We start from the raw sequence: 7,869 nt of genomic DNA on the forward strand, positions 1-7,869 counted from the left end.
TCATGTGACCCGATGACCTTTGACCTCAAATATACATATATGGCCATAACTAAGTAACCCAAGTGCTACACCCTTCATATTTGGTATGATGGGAGACTTTATGACATCACATCCTGTACCTCATTAATTATGCGCATATCTAATTCTGAGCCAGCCAATAGAGCTAGAGGTCTGATTTTTGGTATATAGGGATAACTTAGCAATACAATTTAACTTGATTTTAGTCATTGAAACTTGCTATATACATCAAAGATACTGTGATATAACATTATTGAAAGTCAAAAGACATTTTTACTTCAGCCAATTCCTAATTTGCATATTAAATGAATTTTCATACTTAGGGATATTCATCTGAATTGACTTGATCAAAATTGATGTTACTTGCTATGTACATTTCAGACACTGTAATACAATATTATTGAAAGTCATTAAGCATTTTCTCTTCAGCCAATTCCTAATTTGCATGTTTAATGAACTTTCCTAATTAGAGATATATATCTGAATTGACTTGACCAAAGTTGACAAAACTTGCTACATATATTGCAGATACCATGATACAACATTATTGACAATCATTAAGCATTTTTACTTAAGTCAATTCCTAATTTACATATTTAATGAACTTTGCTTATTAGGGATATATACTGGGATTTACTTGATCAAAGTTGGCAAAACATGACAACATTGATGATTATACCTGGTTAAAACAATATCGAAAGTCATTTCACATTTTCATGTCAGCTAATTTACAATTTGCATATCTAATGAGCTTTCACAGCTCGGCATATATGGCTTGAAGGACTTGGCCAACGGTAATTACACTTGCTATATAAAATGGTGATACAATGACAGCAGTCAAAGAACTTTAATATTTTTATTCAGCTAATTACATATTTGTATACTTCATGACCTTTGAGAATTAATCGGCGGTGATTATTGTTCATTATGTTGATCATAATACTTTCAATGAAGTTGCAAACATGTGGCAAAGGTTCAAATTACACATAAACTGTATGAAACACGTGAGCATTTTCAGTTATATCTGGTATTCTGATTGGTTTGTTGGCGTCGAATTTAATTTTAAGGCTTTTGCCTAGTACTATTTTTCGGAGTTTCATAGTTTGAGCGGTGAAAGGTTGTTGTTGAATTTCATGTTGTTGTCGGCTTTTCTTTGGAAATAGCTGATTTATTTCCACGGCCATTTTTTCTGTTACGTTACGGTGATTGTTTGTTTATTTGTATTTAATGTTGTGTTTCAGTTCTTTGTTATGTGTACGATTTTTGTTATTTCTTTTAAGTGTTTGTGTGTTCTATGTCATTTTATGGTTTTTTTGGTAGGTAGTTCTCTTTTTGGAGTATTTGTCGGCCCTGAAAAGGGCCGCTTGGTATGGGTTTTGTTAGCGCTTGGCGCGTTTGTTTTGGCGATGAGCCTAGCTTTTTTATGCTTCTTTTCGCCGATTCGATGTGCTTGGTAAGTAGGTGTTTGCCGCCTTCTTGTCACTGTGTGTGCTTACATGGACAGTCTGCATAGCCCTTGAATGTGGTCTCGATTTTGATCAAACTTACAATTTAGGAGTATATATCAAAACTGATAAATGATTTATGTTTTCACATGGGTTCACAAAAAGTTTCGCCCCGGTGTTCATTTTTGGCCCAGAATTCCATCTACCCACCCTTTACAGAGTAGTAAGCTTATGGGGCAAGTAAACGTGAATGCGCCGGTGCGATTCAACGATCAGCCTGTATATCGGATCGAAAGTCAACAATTTTACGGCTCGGACTATGATTTTATAAGTTTATACACAGTCCCTCGTGGATAGAGGGACTGTGGTTTATATAAAAAATATAAGGCGCGGGGTATTATATATTGACTGATTACTGTAGCTATAGATAGGCTACATTCAGGACGGGCAGCGACGGGCAGTAATTAGTAGGCAAAACAGGTGGTTTTCACCGTGGGCAGAACTCGGTGCAATGATACTGAACATTAATAGTAAGCCTGTCACCTTGAAGGTAATGCTGTAGGTGAAACAAGGACTTCAAACGCACGATGGTACAAACAACACCACAAGTGAAACGTACACATAGAAATACACGCGTTCCTACGTTGTGCCCACCCGGACCACGCGATTAAAATATGACTGATACTGCTGGATAGTGTTAATTGGGTCGGTAAACAGTCAATTAATAGTTTAATTGACTACCTTGGTGATTGGCAGGTCGTGTCCAACGATGCATATGCAAAGCAGGCCAAAAGACTAAAGCCCCCCAAAGACAGCTGGCCAGGGGTCACCATGAATACGTAATGACGCTTCACTACGCAGAAACTGCGTAGTCAAGCCCTTCTTAACCGGTCAAATCCTCTTGGCATTTTCCCTCATGCTCCTCACCCACATGCTTGGCGCCCGCTACGATGAAGATCAGCAGCCGAACAATAGACTGGTACTTGGTTCAAGTCTGTGATTTGTGAATGTTGGAATTGGGTGAACGCAATGATTTGTGTTCTGTTTTCATGTGAAACGCATGAGTCGGGTGTACGCAATACAGGGGAGTTTTGTCCGGACAGAGAAACTAACTCACTGCAGAGTCAAAGGTAACGCGTTCGATCGATATCGCCAGGAAAACCTGATATGGGTTGCCAGATACCAAATGAATTTGTATGAAATAGGAGAGACACAAGAGAAACTATTGGAAATCGTTTTATTTTTTAAAATTCACCGACTTTAACCAAGTCTAGCATTCAAGACACTCGACGCTGAAGAACTCTCAAAAGTAACGTTTCCTGTAAGACTGGTTTCGCTATATAGGGTAATAACACTTCAGATCTTCAGAAAAAGTTATATTTTGCTTGTACTAAATTTTGCATGGTGCCGCCCCCGACTTTTATGCTTCATTTGGTAGGTGTATGGTTGAAGATCTTACTGAAGAAAGAAAATGAATAAATGGTCATGACCATTGATTCATTTTCGCGATGGTTTCATTGATCATGTCTAAAACCTGGGTCGAATATATGCATGGTCACCCATTCATTCAATAGCTTTCAACATTTCAAACAATATAAGAAGTATCTTGTATATGTATCAAACAAATTTCATGAAACATGGCTGACTTTGTTCCTTTAAATGTTTGCCCGAACATTAAATCGCAGCCCCATGTGAAAAAGCAAAAACCATGGATACTGAGCATATCTTACACTGAAATCTTCACATAAACTGCACAGAGTAGTCCAATGAGATAGGGATGAATGTTTTCAACTGTGACATTGTATTTTCTATTTCCTTCACAATATTACCGGTTTTTTTTAAATGTCTGGAAATCAAAATGACCATTGATGTTTAGATTCAGTCCCATATTACAGTTTGCGTGTCCCACACTTGTCCTCACTTGTCCAATTTTGATACTTCTAAATACCCGAATGTGGGAGAAACTATCATTTAACGAAAGTATGCTATGAGCTGCAAAATTATAAACTTGGTGAAAATCTCAATAACTGTTTGTAAGATTTTTACATGTTGATGATGATTTGTACAGAAATAGTACCAAAGACTCCCTAGCCTATAATCAGTTTTTTCATAAATATCGCTGCTTGATGAATTATCAAATATTGTGTACATTAATTCCATGCAATACAAGAGGATTTTTTTTACTTTTGAATGGTAGATTGTATAACTAATTTTGATGTACAAGGTTGCATGGTGTTGTATGTACCTGTGTGTGTATGTGCGTGTGTGTGTGTGTGAGAGAGAGAGAGTGAGAGAGAGAGAGAGAGAGAGAGAGAGAGAGAGAGAGACGAGAGAGAGAGAGGAGAGAGGTGTGTGGTGTGTGTTTCATCGCAGCATTGTGTTCGATAATGATGTCCAGTTATCTCCACCCAGGAAAAATCCGAATGTGCATTGAAGATTATTGTCTGGCGTTTTGTGATGTACTGTTTTATCATATTAGAAATGACCGGATGTTGACGTTGACTGAAGCTTCTAGTTGAAAGATCGTTTCATACTGTTTTGACAATTTTTCCTGTCCTTTAATACTTTCTGGCGTATCTGTAACATACATAATTAACGCTGTATTCTAAGTCATTCATTCATTTCAATACGTAGATTTGGAAACTGTATAAGTTGTACACTTTCTAGACAAAAGTACAGTTTTGGGAGGTTTAGAAGTTGATTCTTCACCGATCTTGTTTGCTAATGAAGATCGTAACAGGTGTTTACATTCGACAACTTGCTTTCGGTTAATGAAAGCATTACGTTATCGTAATGCTTTCATTATCTGAAGACGGTAACTCAATTCACGGACCGTAATGTAAGAAACATAGGAATGGTGGTCGCGTAAAGAAATGAATATTTTTCTTTCATATTTTTCTTGCATCTTCACGTGTTACCGAGACAAAATGGAGCGACTTCTTAGGAAACGCATGTTAGCACAGATACGCATCACTGCGGCGCCGTCAGGCGTACGCGTAATTTCGTGCAACTACACCGTGTACAGGCCCCAATATTTGTTGTCTGGCAAATACCCATTTGGCGTCCGGGGCCGTTGGGTATATGGAATTTTGTTCACTGACAAAATTGCGCCCTTGTCTTTAAAGCTTTGTCAGCTTTAGCTATTAAAGGGACAAAGTCAGCCATATTGTTTGACACGTTGGAAGATACTGCATGAATGGGTGACCATGCATAAGCTTATATTCCACTCCGGTTTTAAACACGATAAATGAAAAATGGTCATTTATTCATTCTCGCGATGGTTTCATTTATCGTGTCTAAAACCGTGGTCGAATATATGCATGATCACCATTCATTATCTTTCAACATGTCACACAATATAAGTAGTATCTCATGTCAAACAAAATTCATGAAAAATGGCCGACTTTGTCTCTTTAAGAAATTGATAAACTCGGCACAACTTTCAAAGGAGAACAGATGACTATGTAAATAGTCAATGTCAACAAGAACTAAATGCGAGAACCAGAGTTTGGTAACTGTCGCTTTAATTTAAAATGTATTTAATATTTCAAGGTGTTCATGTTGTGCAAAACGTGACTTTAGGCTAATGGCATGAAAATGCATGTCTGGAGTTATGAAGGTAAAACTTTACTGTCATAGTTCGATCACATTTAAGACATTAACATTTTAATTTGTATACTGGTAAATTCAAGATTAATAACTGTGAGGTATTGTTATCTTATGTGTCCTTCACTGTGATAAATTTCGAGGTCAAGATAAGCAATACCAAGAGCACAGGCGCTATACGTTCCCTTTTTCAAAATCGAGCATTTGTAATTTCATCCTGACCGATTGATGCTATCGATCAATCAGATGTAACTTATGGTGTTCTTATTCTAGTATTGAGTATAGAGGTGTCGTGTAAGGGGCCTTGGATAATTAAAACATGCGCACGCTAAACGAAACTTAGTGCGTTTGGCCTCGACCCCTAGACGAAAGTTTGGAAGAGCGAAAAATCCAACCAAACCTCATTCTGTATCTGCATCCAACAATCGGTAATTTAATTCGTCGCTATGAAATTGCAACAAATTGTAAAAATGCGGTAACTCACCGAGGTCTCTGTAATCGGACGAATACGATCATACCTGCAATTCTTTCCTTTTCTAGCACAGTTTCTGCCGTTTAACATTATGTCTTTCTTTATCTTTGTGCTTTCGTACATAATATTTCGTGTTCGCCGTAACACTTGCGGCCGTCTGGAAGCTAGAAATCACGTCGGAATCTCATAGATTCTGCACAGGTATAGTACACGATTTCGCGGCCACCTCACCTTTTTCGAATTTCCAACCTTTTGTCGGATATCCTTTCACTCCCATGAAAAGGGAGGTCATGCATCTCTCCATCAGTCCTTGAGTTAAAAATGGACATGCATTTTCGGGGCAGATTACAGTTTCCCCATCTACGCGTCGACTTTGTACACTAGTGCATACTTCAGCGAGAGTTAACAGTGCACTATAGACACATGCCGGAAAATGCCGAAAGAGTTTGACCGGTTAAGAAGGGCTTGACTACGCAGTTTCTGCGTAGTGAAGCTTCATTACGTATTCATGGTGACCCCTGGCCAGCTGTCAATAACTTTGGGGGCTTTTGTCTTTTGGCCTGCTTTGCATATGCGTCGTTGGACACGACCTGCCAATCACCCAGGTAGTCAATTAAACTATTAATTGACTGTTTACCGACCCAATTAACACTATCCAGCAGTATCAGTCATATTTAATCGCGTGGCCCGGGTGGGCACAACGTAGGAACGCGTGTATTTCTGTGTGTACGTTTCACTTGTGGTGTTGTTTGTACCATCGTGTGTGTCCTTGTTTCACCTACAGCATTACCTTCAAGGTGACAGGCTTACTATTAATGTTCAGTATCATTGCACCGAGTTCTGCCCACGGTGAAAACCACCTGTTTTGCCTACTAATTACTGCCCGTCGCTGCCCGTCCTGAATGTAGCCTATCTATAGCTACAGTAATCAAATAAATCATTTATCAGTTTTGATATATACTCCTAAATTGTAAGTTTGATCAAAATCGAGACCACATTCAAGGGCTATGCAGACTGTCCATGTAAGCACACACAGTGACAAGAAGGCGGCAAACACCTACTCACCAAGCACATCGAATCGGCGAAAAGAAGCATAAAAAGCTAGGCTTATCGCCAAAACAAACGCGCCAAGCGCTAACAAAAACCCATACCAAGCGGCCCTTTTCAGGGCCACCAAATACTCCAAAAAGGGAACTACCAAAAAATACGATAAGATGACATAGAACACACAAACACTTAAAAGAAATAACAAAAATCGTACACATATCAAACAACTGAAAACACAACATTAAATACAAAATAAACAATCACAGTAACGTAACAGAAAACATGGCCGTGGAAATAAATCAGCTATTTCCAAAGAAAAGCCGACAACAACATGAAATTCAACAACAACCTATCATCGCTCAAACTATGAAACTCCGAAAAATAGTACTAGGCAAAAGCCTTAAAATTCATTCGGACACCAACAAAACCAAACAGAATAAAACCACCTCAGGATTTCAACAAATAAAGTCGTATAATGTGACTACGCTACATCGTGAGACACAAACAATCGCAACAACACCAATTCAAAGAAAAGTCAAATTGGACTCCACGAACAACAAAAAAACAAAAACTTGAAAGCTATCTGAAGCTGCTAAACTCGCACTTCTAGAGATACCCTTTCAAACAAGGAAACAAAACATGTCGCGTGCCAAAAGAATCGCGATAAACCAGCTTGCAAACATTGGACAAATTTTGGGAAAATAACCCTTCGACAAGGGTCGGTTTTTCGTTATTGTCAACACAAACGATTACGTACTCGAATGCGAAAGGCAATTACGTAACACTCAGTATTATACACAACAAGCCAGAACAAACAGTAAACAAAGTAAATGAACTATTAATTAAAATGTACGAGAACAAGCACATCAACCAGGATACTTGTAAGTATCTTGATCCAATAAACATAAAATCCGTACCCCGCAGTGGTACTTATTGCCTAAAAATTCACAAACCTCCGCAAAAATCTAAAAGACACACCAGTCAAAACAAAATTTACCGAAGTAAAGAAATATAGAACAAACAAACCGAACCACCAAACGGACTCACAACGTGACCAAAATTAATATACTTGCCTCGCTAATCGGAAGCAAGACCACTAAAATGCATTAAAATAAATTTTCACAAACACAAACTAAGGAAAGAATCTACACTGCGACTGATGAGAAACCACACTCGGGTTTCGAAACGCAAGCGTCAAAGGGCGACTCTATCAACTTTTGTAACAACATAGGTCCGGCTGCGTCTCGCCATAAGCTTTCCCCACACAAACAAAACATTACC

This window comes from Ptychodera flava, chromosome 11 (genome assembly GCF_041260155.1).
Source record: "Ptychodera flava strain L36383 chromosome 11, AS_Pfla_20210202, whole genome shotgun sequence".
Classification (NCBI taxonomy): Eukaryota; Metazoa; Hemichordata; class Enteropneusta; family Ptychoderidae; genus Ptychodera; species Ptychodera flava.